This window comes from Dipodomys ordii, unplaced genomic scaffold (genome assembly GCF_000151885.1).
Source record: "Dipodomys ordii isolate 6190 unplaced genomic scaffold, Dord_2.0 Scaffold288, whole genome shotgun sequence".
NCBI classification, from domain to species: Eukaryota; Metazoa; Chordata; class Mammalia; order Rodentia; family Heteromyidae; genus Dipodomys; species Dipodomys ordii.
Window position 1 is genome coordinate 329,125 of NW_012267504.1, and position 20,055 is coordinate 349,179.

General features: G+C 40.8%; 2 pseudogenes across 1 annotated transcript; one reads left to right on the plus strand and one right to left on the minus strand.

Moving 5' to 3' along the window:
- Positions 1-4,202: 4,202 nt before the first annotated feature.
- Positions 4,203-4,778, plus strand: LOC106001360 (annotated as a pseudogene). The gene has a single exon (XR_001175833.1). The product of XR_001175833.1 is annotated as a ubiquitin-conjugating enzyme E2 C pseudogene (transcript).
- Positions 4,779-7,260: 2,482 nt separating this feature from the next.
- LOC106001349 lies at positions 7,261-8,191 on the minus strand (annotated as a pseudogene).
- Between the last annotated feature and the right edge of the window lie 11,864 nt (positions 8,192-20,055).

The following is a 20,055-nucleotide window of genomic DNA, read 5'->3' on the forward strand; positions in this document are numbered from 1 at the left end:
GTGTCTCAGATCTGAGCTTACAGAGTAACTGGGGTTACAGGTATAAGCTACTGCCAACTTACTAAGTTTCATTTTTTCCCACTTAAACCTGGCTCCTCCTTGAATGTGAATTGGCCATTTTTGAAGACCCAGGAGTCACACACCAACTTTCATCTTCTCACTAAAGGGATGGAAAAGGGGCTGATCCAATTCTTGAACATCCTAAAATGTCAAGTCTAACCCTACTGTACCACAAGAGAGATAATAAAAGAGAACATGTAGTAAAATTGTTCATTGTGGATGTGTGTGACATGAAGATTTAAAGACAATGTGGTAACTGAGCAGTTCAACACTTCATTCAACCTCACCTCAACTTATCTAGTTCCATTTCCATATATGTACATTGAGTATTGAGACTATATTCACCCACCCTTCCTGTCTGTGTTCATCTTTCTCACTCCCCCAAAACCCCATTACTCCATTAACACTTCTTACAATGAATGAATGTTCATGGACCAGTACTCCGGAACAGGAGGGAAAGAGAAGGCTGTCATCTCATGTGGAAACACAGCCAGACTTCCCTTTTCAGTTTCTTCTCAGCTCCCCTTTATCTGGGTACTGTTTTGAGGAGTCTTAAAATCTACTGCCATACAAAGAACTTCAGAGACTTTCTTTATGGGCATTTCCAGGACCAAAGGGGCAAAAATAATAGTTGTCAACCCATTTGTCACTGAGAAACATCTGGGCTGATTCCATTGTCTTGGCTATGGTAAACAGTTCTCAGCCTCTACAGTAGTCAGAATTTCAGGGGTGAGCCACATAGGGGAAGATGTAGGTGCTTAGTTAGAGCTATAAACTTTCTTCTTAGCACTATTATTCCTGTATCCCAAAGGTTAATGTGAATTGTATATATTTATTATTTTTACGTGGTTGTAGAAAAAGGTTCTCCATGTCACTTTATGAGTACAATGCATCTTGACCAATATCACCTCCCATCCTTCTCCTTTATCTCACCCTATCCCACCAATCCCCCGAATTTATCTAGTTCCATTTCCATGTGTGTACATTGAGTATTTGCCCACCTTTCCTGTCTGCATTCATTTTTCTCACTCCCCCAAAGCCCTATTACTCTATTAACACTTTTCTACAAAAATAGCAATGTCAATCCTAAAAATAAAACAATCACAGAAGACTCCATATGACTACAGCAGTCCTAACCAAAAATGAGCATTACTGAGTATCACAATATCTGACCTCAGGTTATAAAACAGAGCTATGGTGACAAAAATAGAATTGTATTGTCATAAAAAAACATACAAGTATGCCAATGTGATGTGATATCAATGAATGGAAGAGAATAACCTGGAAATAAATACATCCAGCTATAGCTAATGACTTACATTGGAATAACACCATCATAGGCTCTGTGTAGGATTTGCCTTTTACTTGGACCAGATATTAATTACACAGATGATCCCCAGCTTCTCATTTTTAAGTGACAATTTTGTAAATTATGATGGTATAAAGCAAAGCACAATCTGCACAAACAGTGCTAGACATTTAGAATTTCAACTTTTCCCTAGGCTATCTTTAAATGATTGCTGACCAGAAACAGTGAGCAGGATCTTCCAATCAGCCATGGGGTTCCAGGACATATGCTATGTATGCCATTGTTTGCTGCCTGTATGTTTAGTGGGGTAGGTGTGCATTAAAGGCATTCTTGGGGCTGGGAAGGTGGCTCAAGTGGTAGAGCGCTAGCCTTGAGCTGAAGAGCTGAGGGACAGCGCCCAGGCCCAGAGTTCATGCCCCAGGACCGGACCACCCCCCCAAAAAAGGCATTCTTGGTTGCAATATTTGCAACTTACAGAGTGTTTTTGAGTATATAATCCTATTGTAATTCAAGACACATTTAGTAAACAAAGATGTTAAACCCCTTGCCTTTAAATTGCTTCAAGTTTCATTACAGATATTGTGAGGTCTGCACTCTGGCTTGCAGGTTGAAGTGGACTCGATATTGAAGTTTTTTCTTGGTGGACCTGAGTGATTTGGCTTCAGGTTGAGGAGATTATAGTAGCTTTCTATGGATATCTTCTCAGAGAACTGAGACTACAAATTGAGAACTCAGTTGCAACACTTCTCAAAGGACAGATGGCTGTGTGATTAAGTTTGCATGTGTCACAAGGTGGAGAAACCCAAGAAGTCATGGGCTCATGACAAATGTCAGGCAAGTGTGGTTAAAAGGTGAAATCCTAATAAGGCTTTTATGATTGATAAAAGGGCAGGCTATATGCACTAGCTCATGCCTGTAATCCCAGATAATTTCAGGAAGCAGAGATAAGATGTTTGCCGTTTGAATCCATCCTAGACAAAATAGTAGTAGTAGTAGTAATAATAATAATAATGAAATTTTATTTTTGTAATGCTTTGTAAAAGAGAAACAGGGCACCAGTGACTCACACCTACAAACCTTGCTACTCAGGAGGTTGAAGTGTGAGGATCACAGTTTAAACTAGGCTAGCCAGAAAAGTCTGAGACTCTTATCTATAATTAACAACAAAAAGCCAGAAGTAAAGCTATGCCTCAAGTGGTAGAACACTAGCCTTAAGCAAAAATGCTCAGTAACAGTGCCCAGACCCTGAGTTCAAGCCTCATGGAAGACAAAATATTTAACAGACCTCAGGACCAATAGAATAGAATTGAAAACCCAGAAATGAACCCACAGACCTATAGCCATCTAATCTTCAATAAGGGAGCTAAAAAATAGAATAGAAGAAAGACAACCTCTTCAGTAAATGTTGCTGGCAAAATTGGTTAATCACTTGTAGAAAACTAAATCTAGATCCTTATATATCACCCTGCACCAGAATCAACTCCAAATGGATCAAAGACCTCGGAATCAAAGCAGACACTCTGAAAACATTACAGGATGGAATAGGAGAAACTATAGGTCTCCTTGGCACAGGCCAAAATTTTCTTAATAGAGACCCAGAAACACAACAAATCAAAGAAAGGTTGGACAAATGGGATTGCATGAAATTGCAGAGCTTCTGCATGGGAAAGGACATAGCTAGCAAGATCAATAGAAAGCCCATGGATTGGGAGAAGATCTTCACTAGCCATACAACAGACAAGAGTCTCATATCTAAAATATACTTAGAACTCAAAAAATTAAATCCCCCAACAACAAATCCTCAAAGAAACAACTGCCCAAAAAATAAGTGGGCTAAAGACTTAAAGAGAAACTTCTCTGAAGAGGAAAGAAGGATGGCCAATAGACACATGAAGAAATGTTCAACCTCCCTATCCATAAAAGAAATGCATATCAAAACAACATTGAGATACCACCTCACCCCAGTTAGAATGGCTATAATCAAGAACTTTAATAATAACAGATGCTGGAGGGGATGTGGACAGAAGGGAACCTTACTGCATTGTTGGGGGTGGGGTGTAAACTTGTTCAGCCACTTTGGAAAGTAGTATGGAGGTTCCTCAAAAGACTCCACGTAGAGCTCCCCTATGACCCAGCAATCCCACTTTTGGGCATTTACCCACTAGCACAACTATATTTATTGCAGTAGTATTTACCATAGCTAAGATATGGAACCAACCCAGATGCTCCTCAGTAGATGAATGGATCGAGAAAATGTGGTACATATACACAATGGAATTCTATGCCTCCATCAGAAAGAATGACATTGCCCCATTTGTTAGGAAATGGAAAGACTTGGAAAAAATTGCGATAAGTGAAGTAAGCCAGGCCCAAAGAAACATAGTTCCCATGGTTTCCCTTATTTGCAATAACTAGTACATGTCTGAGACAATCAGAAAAGGTCAGATAAGTTGATGTTGGGAGAAATAAATGCCAAGATAAGGACTCAATTTTTTTTCTTTCTTGCTATTGTTTCAAACAAATTTACAAGATATTTCTTTGTTGCTTTCTATGTCCCTCCCCCACAGTATAACCCCTGTTTTCACTGTATTTTATGTTGGTATAATTTGTGTAGGAGAAGGGAAAAAACAAACTGTTTAAATAGAGATACAGGTGGGCCCATTGCAACAATGAGATGTACATGAACTTATGTCGAAAAATGAACTTTACAACTTTGGCGTGGGGGGAGAGAGGGTCTGCGGAGGTGGGGAAGATGGGGAGGGATGGTAAGGGGAAACAAAGGAGGAGGCAAAAATGCTTGATAAGAAATGCACTCATGGCAGTTTCCCCGGTGTGGACTTTCTGTCTCCTTGCCAGCGCCGCCCCGATGGCCTCCCAAAACCGCGACCCAGCCGCCGCCAGCGTCGCTGCCTCCCGCAAAGGAGCCGAGCCAAGCGGGGGCGCCGCCCGGGGCCCAGTGGGCAAGCGGCTACAGCAGGAGCTGATGACCCTCATGATGTCTGGTGACAAAGGAATTTCTGCCTTCCCTGAATCAGACAACCTTTTCAAATGGGCAGGGACTATCCATGGAGCAGCTGACACAGTATATGAAGGCCTGAGGTATAAGCTCTCCCTGGAGTTCCCCAGTGGCTACCCTTACAACACACCCTCGGTGAAATTCCTCACGCCTTGCTACGATCCCAACGGGGACACCCAGGGAAACATCTGCCTGGACATCCTCAAAGACAAGTGGTCGGCCCTGTATGACGTCAGGACCATCCTGCTGTCTATCCAGAGCCTACTAGGAGAGCCCAACATCGAAAGCCCTTTGAACACACATGCTGCCGAGCTCTGGAAAAACCCCACAGCTTTTAAGAAGTACCTTCAAGAAACCTACTCAAAACAAGTCTCCAGCCAAGAGCCTTGACCTGAGCTGTCCAATTTCTCCTGTGTTGTCTGTCTTTTCCTTAGTCTACCTGTCCTTTTCCTTGACTTCTGTACAGGACTCTGTTATCTTGAGCTGTGGTGTTGTTTTTGTTATGTTTTCTGTTTTTTAAATTAAGATTTAAGTCCTTGCAATGTATATTAAATAAATAACATTTGGGTTGTTTTTGTAAAAAAAAAAAAAAGAAATGCACTCATTCCCTTGCCAATGTAATTGTAACCCCTCTGTATGGTATTTTCACAATAATAAAAAATAAAAGAATGCTTGGTGTGGTAGAGTGCATTTAAAAATCCCATCTCTAACGAGAGCAGTAGGAAGATTATGTTCATATCCCATCCTAGGAAATAGCAAGAACTTTTCTGAAAAAAAAGCAAAAACAGGGTTAGAGGCAGGGCTCTAGAGGTAGAGGATTTGCTTAACATGGGCAAAACCCAGAATTTAAAGCCAAGTACTATCTCCCCATAAAGGAAGAAAGGAAGGAAGGAAGGAATGAGGGAAGGAAGGAAGGAAGAAGAGAAATGAAAGAAAAGAGTAAAGAAGCAAAGAAGAAAACAAAAAAGAAAGATTCCATTACAAAATGTCATGATCTATTGTTCTTTTTGGAAAATAAAAAAAACACAATGTTAAATTTATTTTAAATGACTTGGGCAATCCACAGGTCGAATTAAATTTATTTATAATGACTCAGGCAATCCACAGGCACAATTACAGCCACAATCTAACAGAAAATATCCTACCCTTAAAAAGGAAACAAAGAGGGCAATACTAGGATGATAACCTTTGCTTTATGAGCTCATTTGGCCAGCTTCAGTCACACAGTACAAAAAATACATTTACTCCTCAAGTATACTAGTTATGTTCATAAAGGCATTGCTCTATGGATCATTTGATGGGTAATGGCTGGAAGATGAATGTTGTAATTGAAAAGATAGAGTGACATATAATCATGAATGGGAAGATAGCACACCAGTAACTAAGATGCATAAGGTAATAATTTGTCTTTTAGGCCATGATGATGTTTACTTCTCACCAGTAATAGAATGAAAAAAGGCCGAATGGAAAATCAGAGGTGTTCTGTGCCTCAAACCACAAATTAATAGAGAAAGGTGTTTGGATAAAGAAAGGAAAAATAAACAGCATAAAGAATAAGAAAGTAGTGTTTGGGGGAGGAAAAAACCACTTGGCCTAAAACAACTCTGGTTGAGCACTAGTGGCTCAGATTGTAACCCTAGTTACCCCATCTTCTCAAGTTTCCACCACCACTGCATAGAACTACAGACTGTGGAGCAAGTCTTGAATATGACATTAAGAACCTTTCAAGACCCAAACAACAGAAGTTCTAAAATGAAGTAATATTCGCACATGAAACCATCATCATCATCATCATCATCATCCTCAAAACTACTAAAACTGGGGCTTGGAAGGTGGCTCAGTGGTAGAGTGCTTGCCTTGCATGAATGAGGCCCTGGGTTCGATTCCTCAGCACTATGTAAGCAGAAAAAGCCAGAAGTGGTGCTGTGGCTCAAGTAATAGAGCGCTTGCTAGCCTTGAGCTGAAGAGCTGAGAGACAGCACCCAGGCCCAGAGTTCAAGCCCCACAACTGACAAAAAAAACCCCACCAAAACTCACAAGTATTCTTTCAATTCTGAGTGTCTGGTTTTTCACTTTCCTGATGTATAAACCCAAATAACATGACCCAACTACATATTAAGCTGTCATTCTGACCAGCTTCCAAAGTGCTTTCTTGAGTCCCTGAAATGACATCTGTCAAATTAGGATATTCAAATGTCCAATAAAATACACACAAAAAGATATTAAAAAGAAGATCAACTTACTTGTGTGAATAAATCACAGAGGCTATAAATGGCAGTAAATTCGTTCTTCAATGTTAAAATAGTAAATACGTGTCTATGATCTCAGTGCATCATGCTATACTGTTGAGTAAATGGAAGGTCTTAAATTTGTGACCTTTTCCATAAATAATTACACCCCTTTTTTAGGATTTAACTGTAAAAATTTTATCATCAGCACAAAAGAATAAGCACTCCGTGTATTAAATGCACTTTTTGTGAATGTGGATGTGTGCTGGTCCTGGGGCTTGAACTCAGGGCCTTAGTGCTATCTCTGAACCATTTTGCTGAAGGCTGGCACTCTACCACTTGAGCCACAGTTCCACTTCCAACTGGTTGGTGGTTTACTGGAGATAAGAGTCTTACAGATGTCCTGCATGGGCTATATTCCAATAGTGATCCTCAGATATCAACCTTTAGAGTGGCTAGGATTACATGTATAAGCCACAGGTGCCTGGCCACTAAATGAACTTCTGATTTTGAAAATCTTCAACATAGCATGAGTTCCCAAAACAGAATCATATTGTAAGCCAAGCATGTGAATGTCAATGATGTTTTCCAAACATAGGCATCTGGTTTTGCTGTTTCTTTGAACCCACAGATCAAAATAGATTACCTTAATATGGATGGCAGGCTGCTTTGCAGGCCAGGAACCAAAGAGGTCTCCTGATGTCCCTGTTCCCCAAACTGTAAATGAAGAGGTTCAGCATGGGGGTGACCATGGTGTTCATCACAGAGGCCACCATCAATTTCCTGTTGGTGTCTGAAATAACTGAACTGAAGTATGCACCCAGGCCTGTCCCATGGCAGACAGGTGAGAGCTACAGGTGGAGAAGGTTTTGTATTTTCCATTGGTTGATGGAATTCCAAGAATAGTAGAAACAATTTGGATGTAAGAATAAAGGATCTCTGAGACGGGAATCCCACCAAAGACCACACCAATGAGATAGATGAAGACGTTTTTGTTGGAAATGTAATCACAAGCAAGCTTAAGGAGTTGAGGAGTGTCAGAGAAGAAACTGGGAATTTCAACATTTGAACAGAAAGTAAGTTTATGACATCATCAAGCAGTGTACCAGGGAATCCAGAAGACTGAGGGATAGTGACAGCAGGCCTAACAAGCCACAGAGGTGGGGGTTCATAATGATGGGGTAGTGTAGAGGGTGACAGATGGCCACCAAGCGGGCATAGGCCATTATTGCCAGCAGCACACTATCCATACATCCAGAAAAGAGCAAAAAAGGATACCTGTGTTAGGCATCCAGCATAGCTGATGGATTTGTTGTGTGTCTGGAGGTTCATCAGTATCTTGGGGATGGCAATGGAGGTAAAGCAGATGTCAGCCAAGGAGAGGATTGAGAGGAAGAAGTACATGGGAGTGTGGAGATGGGGATCAGAGCTGACAGCCAAGATGATGACCAGATTTCCAAGCATGGTGATCAGGTACATCGACAGAAACAGCTTAATGAGGATGGGCTGAAGTTCTGGATCATCAGAGAGTCCCAGGAGTAGGAATTGTGATAACTCTGTGTAGTTTTGTGGTTCCATCAAGTTTGCATACCTTATGGAAAAAATCCACAGATTATTGGGATAAATAAACGAAAAGCCAATCCATGATATCCCTATATTATAAAGTCAATCAGCTCAAAATCCTATTCATACGTGACCATTCAATGTTTTGGAGAAGATGGAAATGTGTCTTCAAAAAGCCACATGATGCAAGCAACACTTGAGACAAGAGAACATGAAACCTTGGAGAAATGTAATCCAGTGCTGATGGATGGTTCTGTTTAATGTGCTTCTGTAAAGCACCTAGGGTTCTGAGTTATTCACTTCCAGTGCAAAGAAGATGTAAAACAGAAAAGAAAGGTGAGACATAGCAAGAATAAAAAGAAGGGAGAAAAGGAAGGGAGAAGAAAGAAAGAAAAGGAAGGAAGGAAGGAAAAAAGGAAGGAAGGAAGAAGGAGGGAAGGAGGGAGGGAGGGAGGGAGGGAGGAAGCAAGGAACCAAGGAAGCAAGGAAACAAAGAAAAAAAGGAAAAAAGGAAACAGGGGGAGGGAGGGAGGAAAAAAGGAAGGAGAGAGAAAGAAAGAAAGAAAGAAAGAAAGAAAGAAAGAAAGAAAGAAAGAAAGAAAGAAAGAAAGGAAGAAAGGTAGGAAAGAAAAAGGAAAGTTTGAGGAAGGGAGGGAAGGAAAAAAGGAAGGGAGAGAGGGAGGGAGGAATAGAAGGAGAAAAGGAAGGAGAGGGAGGGAACAAAGGAAAGATGGAAAGAAGGAAAGAAGGAAGGAAGGACATTGAGATAGAAAGAAAAGAAACTAAGGTAGGAAGGAAAAAAGGAAGGAGAGGAGAGGTGAGGAGTAAAGAGGAGAGACTGTAATTTAAAGATGGTCACCAAGTGGTATCTGGTCATCCAGGAAAATGACAGAACTCCCAGAAACAACAATCTCTCTTTGGCCATGATTGCTAGAGCTGTCATACAGCAGACCTTGACACACTGGCCCAGCCTCCTGCAGGCAAAGCCCACATGTGAATTTATCAACCAGCTCCACTCTGACTGCAAAAAAATCCCTGCTCTGAGTGTTGGGCAGACAGGAAAGGGGACATAGTGTGGAACTGTTATTAAGGAATGAAATGAGGGCAGTGTTTCTGTTCTGCCTGCATTTCCACTAGCTCCTGGAGTTCACTGATGTACAGTTCAAACCCCTGGGGTTTCCGGTGGGTTGGTGTAGCTAAGAACAGAACCTTCTATAAGCAAGTCTGAGTAAGCCTACACATGGTATGCCTACATAAGACCGAAATGTAAGGCTGAGGATTGTGTCTCCCACAATCCTGTGACAGGAAATTTCCAGCCATCACTTGCACAAAAGCAGAATCCTTCTTTCTGTTTCCACTTCATGCTTATGTGCACCCACATTACAAGTGAGGGAAGAGAGGCAGAACTTCTCTTATGAATATAAGAAAAAGAATTTCATGTCAAGTATAAATCAGTCCACAGAAAAACTCCATGGAATTGCCTATCTTGTAAAAATAGCATATATAGTTCTTTTTAAAAAAATAATACAGTCAGTCATTAGTTATCTCTATGATGAATAATATTCAACTACCTAACGGTTCTGTGTGTGTGTGTGTGTGCGTGTGTGTGTGAATCAAAATTAAGAGGAGTTAGGGTAGGGGGGATAGAAGAGGGATGGGTGAGAATGTTGAAAGGGGGGGTGTTGCTTAAGATACATTGTATCTATAAATTGCTTTGTTAAATGGCAACTCATTTGTACAACTAAAGTATAGTAACAATAACTTAGAAAAGAAGTTCATTTTTTGACATAATGACTTGTACATCTCATTGTTGCAATGGGTCCACCTGTATCCCTATTTAAATGGTTTGTTTTTGCCCTTCCCCTCCACAAATTATACCAACATCAAATACAACAAAAGCAGGGGTTATACCATGGGGGAGGGACATACAAAGCAACAAAGAAATCATCTTATAAATATGGAAGAAACAATCACAAGAAAGAAAAAAAACATTTGAGTCTTTATCTTGGGGTTCATTTCACCTAACATCGACTTATCTGACTTTTTCTGCTTGTCTCAGACATATCCTAGTTATTGCAAATAAGGGAAATCATGGGACCTATGTTTCTTTGAGCCTGGCTTACTTCACTTAATATGATTTTTTCCAAGTCTTCCCATTTCTTAACAAATGAGGCAAAGTCATTCTTACTGACGGAGGCATAGAATGCATATATATATTACATTTTCTTAATCCATTCATCTACTAAGGGGCATCTGGGTTGGTTTCATATCTTAGCTATGGTAAATAATGCTGTAATAAACATAGTTGTGCTGATGGCTGTAGTATGGTCTTGTTTGTGATCATTTGGGTAAATACCCCAAAGTGGGATTGCTGGGTCATAGGGGAGCTCTATGTGCAGTCTTTTGAGGAACCTCCATACTACTTTCCAAAGTAGTTGAACAAGCACACACTCCCACCAACAATGCAGTAGGGTTCCCTTCTGTCCACATCCCCTCCAGCATCTATTGTTATTAAAGTTCTTGATTATAGCCATTCTAACTGGGGTGAGGTGGTATCTCAATGTTGTTTTGATTCTCATTTCTTTTATGGCTAGAGAGGTTGAGCATTTCTTCATGTGTCTATTGGCTATCCTTCTTTCCTCTTCAGATAAGTTTCTCTTTAAGTCTTTAGCCCAGTTATTTATTGGTCAGTTGTTTCTTTGAGAATTTTTTTGGGGGGGACTTAATTTTTTGAGTTCCAAGTATATTTTAGATATGAGGCCCTTGTCCATTGTATGGCTAGTGAATATCTTTGGCCGGGGGTGTGAGGAATGGGAGTGGGGGGTGGAAGGGAGGAGGGAAGGGATGGGAAGGGGAAACAAAGGAGGAGGCAACAATGCTTGATAAGAAATGTACTCATTACCTTGCCCATGTAATTGTAACCCCTCTGTATGGTATTTTCACAATGAATTTTTTTTAAAAACAGAAAAGAATAGAAAAGAAAATTTCAAGTGAAGGACCTTAAGATACGTAGCACAAGTTTCACAGATCCTAAGTATTTCCAGGTATTGTTTTGATATATAGTCTTGCCACATAGCCCAGGATGTGCTGTAATTCAGATTGCAATAACTCAGGGTGGCCCTTACATGTGGAATCTTAATATCACAATCTCCAACGTGCTGAAATTCTAGGCATACTCAACCATACCTGGCATTTGCCATGTTTCTTGACGAGGCCCCACTACTTGATCTAGTCTAGATATCCACATCCTTAATTCAAGTGAGCTTCCTGCTTCAGCTTTCTGATTAGCAGGAATGGATCACCTCACCCAAACAGAGTCACTATTGAAGTTGGTGGTTTATGCAGGAAAAACACAAAAATCCTCAGAAAAATTTAGTGATTTTTTTTCATTCCATTCTGGTCCAAATTCAAACTTGGTTTCTTTACAGTATCTATCAGCACAGAGCAATAACTACATACAAATGTTGACCTCCAAAAAGGTAAAGAAAAAGAAAGGAAAAAAACTAGCTGCTGGTGGCTTTTGCCTGTAATCCTAACTACCCAGGAGACTGAGATCACTGTTCAAAGCCAACCTGGACAGGAAAGTCCATGAGACTCTTACCTCCAATTAACCACAAAATGCCAGAAATGGAGCTATGTCTCAAGTAATACAGTGCTAGCCTTGAACCAAAGAGCTCAGGGTCAGAGTCCAGCCCATGAGTTCAAGCCCCACTACTGGCACACAAAAAATAATAATAATGCTGACCTCCTATCTTACAATGAGACATGATTTAAAGTTTTATTTTTTTCTTGTGGGGAGGAGAAAGTGTGGTGAGGCAGGTAGAGAGAAATAATCTCCACAAAAAAAAATCCCAAGTTCACAGTCTGGGATACTTCCTAGAAAACTATCTTTTCTACCATGATTAATGTCATTCATATCCCCCCCTCACTCCTTATTTTTAAACCAGTCCTGTATGAACTCAGGGCCTAGGCCACTGTCTCTCAGCTTTAAATTTTTTATTGTTATTATAAAGGTGCTGTATATTGGAGTTACAGTTACATAAGTCAGGTAAAGAGTACCTTTCTTTTTAGACAATATCACCCCTTCCCTTGCTCTTTTCCAGTTTTTCTGATCTTGAGCTTTTCTCTTAAAGGCTAGCACTCTACCACTTAAGCCACAGCTCCACTTCTGATCACCTTCAACATTTTTTTTTCTAGGAGATATGAGAGACACCTGCATCCAGCACTGAAGATAGAGTGCATTCATAATATTGGAAGGGAAAAAAAGAAAAAGAACATAGGAGTCTCACAGCTTCACCATAAAAACATAAACTCCACAGACCTCTGAGTTGAAAACCTTATATACATTATGCCTTCCTGCCTGGCTACTCCAACCATGCTTCTACTCATGAGGAGGAGGAAAGTTTGCCCCATTCTGTTCCACATCCCATGTGTCCTGTAACACTTACTTGCTGCACTGGATCTTTGCTATGATATGATCAGAGAGCATTTATTTTCTGCCCCTACACATTGCTTAGCATGAGCTACTGCAAGCTCAGTGCTTGGGGCTAGCAGAAAGATGTAACCATACATGAGTCTCCATATGCAGATGAAGAACCAAACAGGAGGACATAGTATGATAGTAGGCATGAGCTGGAAATAGCCAAGTAGCCAATTGGAAGGCAAGAAGGCAGAATGGGTATTTAAAATCAGCTGACCTTGGGGCTCAACACACCATGCTGTCATTAGTCATGTTGTTCCTTGTATCCTAATCTCCAAGGACTTACTACTCTCAATGGAGATATAGAAATATAACTATGCAAAGGAGGAAATATGCAATATGTAATTGGGCCTTATTGGTGAATGATTAACATTACTACCCATTATTGGAAGAAGTTTAAAAAAAGTCAAATCAGAGGTATGGTTCACAAATCCTCTCCCATAGACTAGACACTGTGAATCAATGCACTGCATTGTTTTGATGGAAAAGCAGTAATTCAACAAGAAGCAGAAATTACCAGGATATAAGGTATACATGAAGAATTTATTTGAATGAGGACAACATATAGAAGTGTTCAGAGGGAGGGGGGACCAAGATGGCAATGGGGCAGTAGGGAACCGCCACAGCTCTCCCCAACCAAAAATAGAATTCAAGTTCCAAAGCTTAATCTCCCCAAGAGACCGACAACAACAAAAACAGGAGAAAAACAGGAGAAAAAAAAACAAAAAAGAAAGAAAGAAAAAGAAGAATTTCAGAACACAGAAGCACAAAGACCCCTCCCCCAACTTTTACTGGCCGCGCTGCAGCATGCCAAGCCGCGGCCAGCCCAGCACAGGGCTGCCAGAGTCCCAGAGACACATGGGGTTGTCTGCAGATCACCCGCACAGAAGCTGGTACCAGTGTCCACCCGCTGATCGTGACAAACAGAGAAACCTCTGAGCTGGGAGCTTGCACAAAGATCCCACTCCAACCCTTCACTCTCTATCCAAGCAGAGAGACTCCATCCCGCCAAAACCTCTCGGTCCCATGGTGGGAACCCCAGAACTACACGGATGCACACAGAACACTCGAGCACCTATAGGTGACCTGCAAGGTACTGGTGCTGATCCAGAGAGCGCAAACAGAGACAAACTCCAGCACTCAGAACCTGCATGAAGGCCCCTCCCCCACCCCTCGGCCAGAGGGCCGAGGCCCATCCTGGAGCATGACCCAAACAGCATCAACCTAGGCAGAGACAGAGGAGAAACACAAAGAGCGACCACCACCCAGCCCAGCCCACAACCACCTCAACTGAACTCTGATTGCAATGGCAACCAATGACCTACATCACACAGAAACAACAACAAGCTCCAGGGTATCCCTCAAGGGAGACCAGAGATGGTGGGAATCCCCACACCCTGACCCAGACCCCCATACTCCAACACCTGGTCCACAGGACCACCTAACCTGGGAACTGTTCCAGAGCTCTGACAGCCCATGGACCACATACAGCTGTCCAGGCTAGAGCAAGAGCGCCCCTGGAAGGGAGCTTAAATGCCCAAGCCAGGAACAGCGCCCCTGGGTCAAAACAGCTAACAGCGGAAAAAATTTGAACTGTGTACTCCAGGCTGCATAACCTAGATGGGATACACAGTAGCACAGGTCCAACTGGCATGTCACAGGCAAGAGGCCAGGACCAGGCCTGGGGATCTGGTACCTGAGCAACACAACCAACTCCTCCCAACTGAAGTCAGAAGCTGAGCATACGCCTCAGCAGAGGGGGGAAAAACAGGGAACTGCACCCTCTGGGAATCATGCCTGTGACAGCAAAAGACCCAGGGGGTTTCAGACAAGAGAACCAGAAGCCCAAACCCCACCAGAACTCGACCCATATATCATAGGCTGGGAATTGGACAACATAGGCCACCAGCACCTGATAATAGTCAGGAGGTCAGGCTGGTAAGGTGGCTCAGCAGTAGAGTGCTTGTCTTGGGTGCATGAGGCCCTGGATCTGATTCCTCAGCACCACAATAAGCAGAAAGGGCCAGAAGTGGTGCTGTGGCTCAAATGATAGGGTGCCAGCCTTGAGTTCTAGAGCTGAGGGACAGCGCCCCTGCCCAGAGTTCAAGCCCACAACCGGCAAAAAAACAAAAAACAAAAAAATCAGGAGCCCATAGCAGACTCCAGCAACTGGGAGAGTGCATCCAGCACATCCGATGTCACCAAGAGCACCTGTAGAAGAAAACAGGAGCATTCTAGGCTCCTCAACCCTTCTAAAGGCAGGAACTTGGCTCTCTAGAACAGAGAGCCAAGAACCCTATGTGAGTCAGACCAGCAGCTGGAGGTTGGCCCCCAACAGAACCGAGATCTGGTACAGACTCTCTCTACCAGCACAGAAACACTAACCAAGCAAAGACAGACACCTATTGACCAAAACAAAATTTCAGATTAGTCTGCAATAATCCCAGAATAACCATGAGAAAATCACAGAGAAATATTACAAGGTTTATCAACACCCAGGATAGCAAGCTATCCCCATAAGCCAGCAGCCACCCATGGGAGAGCCCCAGTGGGAGCAAACCACGTATGGAGGACAAAAGCTACTTCCAAGAGATGCTGGAGGCAATGAATCAAGAATTAGAGTGAGAAATAGACCAGAAATTGAAAGAACACAGGGTCAAAATATTGAAAGATGCAGGATATCAAACAGGAGATGCATGCAAAAATAGAGGCAGCACACACCTCACTAAGAGGTGAGAGTAGTACAAAAATAGAGGTAGCACACACCTCACTAAGATGTATGATTAGTGCAAAAATAGAGGCAGTACACGCCTCATTAAAAGGTGAGATTAGTACTTTGAGAACCAACATCGAATCCATAAATGAGTCCATTTCCTCCATGCAAAGCACAATGGACACCATAGTTAACAGAGTGAACAAAATGGAATGTAGAATGTCAGATACAGAAGACAGAATACACCAACTGGACCAAAAAATGACAGATATGGAAAAATCACTTAAATTATGCCAAAAGGAAATCCAAGAGCAAGCAGATAGTGCCAAGAAATTTAACCTTCATATAATTGGAGTGGACGAAGGTGAGGAATATCAAAGCAAGGGAATGCAGCACCTGTTCAACAAGATAATCGGTGAAAATTTCCCCATCACAAAAAAGAACATCTTACCTACATAACAGAAGCATATAGAACATCTAACAAGCAAGATAGCAGGAGAAACACTTCTAGACACATTATAGTAAAAATGAAAGAGCTGAATAATAAGGAAACAATCTTGCATGCAGCAAAAATGAAGTAGATATACTACAATGGGAAAAAATTAGAATCACTGCAGATCTCTCCACACAAACACTGAATACAAGGAAGGCCTGGGAAAGTACCATACGAGCCCTGAGAGCCAATAACTGCCAACCCAGACTGATATACCCGGCAAAGCTAGCATTCACATTCAATGGAGAGCTAAAATTTTTAATAGCAAAGAAAAACTAAATGAATACATAAACATTAAGCCAGTATTACAAAGATTACTAAGAGGGGGAACACAACCTGAAGAAAGCACCCAGGAACAGGGACCCGCACCCAGACAGGCATTAATAGAAGTCTAACTGAACAAGCACAGGAAGAAAGGAAAGAAGAAAAACTTAAGAAAACAGGGAATGACAGAGACCACAATGCATCTCTCTATACTATCTCTTAATATTAAAGGTCTTAATTTGCCAATCAAAAGAAAAAGAACTGCAGATTGGATCAGAAAACATGACCCATCCATCTGTTGCCTTCAGGAGAACCAACTCTCAGACAAACATACAAACAAACTCAGAGTGAAGGGTTGGAAAAGAATCTACCAATCAAATGCCCCCAGTAAGAAAGCAGGTGTAGCAATCCTGATAACTGACAAAATAAACTTTTCATTAAAATCAATACAAAAAGACAAGGAAGGACAGTACATATTAATACTACATATAAATAATAACAATCCAAGAGGAGGATATTACCATTATTAACTTATATTCCCCAAACATTGGAGCACCCAAATATGTTAAGCAAATACTCTCAAGCTTACACAATAAAATACATCCCAATACGATAATACTAGAAGACTTTAACACCCCACTCTCACCGGACAGGTCTACCAACCAGAGGATTGGCAAAGAAACTACTGAATTAAGTGAGGCCATACTTCAAGTGGAACTAATTGACATCTACCAAGTATTTCACCCTAAAACAACACAGTACACATTCTCCTCAGCAACTCATGGAACTTTCTCCAAAATAGACCATATCATAGTTCATGTGAGGAACTTAAGCAAATACAAGGGGATTGATATAATCCCCTGTATCCTATCTGACCACAGTGGAATCAAGCTAGTTCTCAATAACAAAACATACCACAGAAATTATTCAACTACATGGAAATTGAACCGCACATTTCTAAGCAACACCTGGGTAATGGAAGAGATTAAAGAAGAAATTAAAAAATTCCTACAACTCAATGAAAATGAAGACACATCACAAAAAAAAAACGAGTGGGAAACAGCAAAAGCAGCCTTGAGGGGCAAATTTATTGCCCTCAGTGCCCACATCAAGAAAATAGAGACAGACCAAGTAAATAATCTCATGTTGCAATTAAAACAGCTAGAAAAACATGAAAAAAAATGGAACCTAAAGTTACTAGATGGAGCCAGATAACCAAATTAAGAGCAGAGATTAATCAATTAGAAAATCAGAAAACTATAGCCAAAATTAACCAAACAAAAAGCTGGTTCTTTGAAAAAATAAATAAAATTGATGGACCATTGGCAAGATTAATTTAAAAAAAGAAGAGAGGAAACCCATACTAACAGGATTAGGGATGCCACGGGAAAAATCACAACACATACCCAAGATATCCAAACAATTCTAACAGACTACTTTCAAAAGCTATACTCTCTAAAGGAAGAAAACCTGGCAGAAATGGATGCATTTTTAGAGAAATACAAATTGCCCAAACTGAGCAAAGAAGATGTAAATCAATTAAATAAGCCAATATCCTACAATGAGACACAGGAAGCTATCAAAAGTCTTCCAAAAAAAAACAAAAAACAAAAACAAAAAAAACAGGACCAGATGGATTCACAGCAGAATTCTATAAGACCTTTAAAGAATAACTAATACCCATACTCCTCAAGCTCTTCAGAGAAACAGAGAAGGAGGGAGCTATCCCAAACTCATTCTATGAAGCCAATATCACACTCATCCTCAAATCAGGCAAAGACCCAAACAAAAAAGAGAATTACAGGACAATTTCCTTGATGAACACAGATGCAAAGATCCTTAACAAGATTCTAGCTAAAAGAATCCAGAAACACATAAAAAAAAATCATACACTATGACCAGGTAGGCTTCATCCCAGAGATGCAGGGATGGTTTAACATACCTAAGTCAATAAATGTAATCCAACACATCAACAGAGCCAAGGTCAAGAATCACATGATTATCTCCACAGATGCAGAAAAGGCCTTTGATAAAATTCAACATTCATTCATACTAAAAGCTCTGGAGAAAATAGGAATAGAAGGAACATATCTTAAACAATAAAAGGCACTACAACAGACCAATAGCCAATACTATAATTAATGGGGAAAAGCTACAACAAATTCTCCTAAAATTAGGAACAAGGCAAGGATGCCCACTGTCTCCAGTCCTCTTCAATATAGTCCTGGAACCCTTAGCCAGGGCAATAAGGCAAGAAAAAGACATTAAAGGGATCTGCATAGGGATAGAAGTTAAACTATCCCTTTTTGCAGACAACATGATACTTCACAATCCCAAAAACTCCATCCCCAAACTCTTAGAAATCATAAATCACTTTGGCAAAGTAGCAGGATACAAAATCAACCCACAAAAATCAGTTGTCTTCCTGTACACTGACAATGTACAAGCAGAGAGGGAAATAAAGGAAGCAAACCCATTCACAATAACCTCCAAAAAAATAGAATATATAGGAATTAACCTTAACAAAGATGTAAAAAAAAACTAGTTAATGAAAACTATAAAAAGTTAAATTATAGAAGATACTAGGAAATGGAAAGACCTCCCATGCTCTTGGATAGGCAGACAATATAGTGAAAATGGCAATACTGTCAAAATTAATATACAAATTCAATGCAATTCCTATAGAAATCCCAATGACATACATCTCTGAAATACATAAAACAGTCCAAAAATTCATATGGAACAACAAAAGATCTAGAATAGCCAAAAAAAAATTCTAGAGAATAAAGACAACATGGTAGGGATATCCATGCCGAACTTCAAACTCTACTATAGAGTCATAATAACACAGACAGCATGGTACTGACACAAAAACAGACCTAAAGACCAATGGAGTGGAATAGAAGATCCAGAAATAAATCCACATGCCTACAGTCAGCTGATATTTGATAAAGGAGCCAAAGACACACAATGGAAGAAACACAGCCTCTTCAACCACTGGTGCTGGGAAAACTGGGTGGCCACATGCAGAAGACTAAAAGTGGACCCAAGCCTATCACCATGCACCAACATCAACTCAAGATGGATTAAAGACCTTAACATTAAACCTGAATCTCTGAAACTATTGCAGGACAGACTAGGAGAGACCCTTGAACTTATAGGCACAGGAAGGAGCTTCCTGAACAGAGTCCGAGGGTCACAACAAATTGGAGGGAGACTCGACAAATGTGACTACCTTAAAATAAAAAGCTTCTGCACAGCTAAAGCTATAGTAACCAAGCTAGAAAGACAACCAACTAATTGGGAAAAAATATTTACCAGCAGTATATCAGACAAGGGGTTAATATCCAGTATATATAGGGAACTCAAGAAACGAATCCCACCCAAACCTAACAAACCAATTACTAAATGGGCAAGGGAACTAAAGGAGACTTCTCAGATGAAGAGAAAAAATGGCAAAGAAACACATGAGGAAATGTTCACTATCCTTGGTTATGAAGGAAATGCAAATAAAAACAACCCTGAGATACCAACTTACCCAAGTCAGAATGTGGGACATTCTGACTCAAGTCAGCCAACGACAAATGCTGGAGGGGATGTGGAGAAAGAGGAACCCTATTACACTGCTGGTGGGAATATACACTTATATAACCATTTTGGAAAGCAGTCTGGAGGGTCCTTAGAAAGCTAAAGATTGACCTCCCTTACGACCCAGTCATACCACTTCTAGGCATCTATCTTGAACAACAGGAACCAGTATACAAGGACACATGCACCTCCATGTTTATTGCAGCACTGTTCACAATAGCCAGGATATGGAAACAACCCAGATGTCCCACCACAGATGAATGGATCCAAAAATTGTGGTATCTATACACAATGGAATATTATGCAGCCATTAGAAATGACAAAATAATGGCATTTGCAGG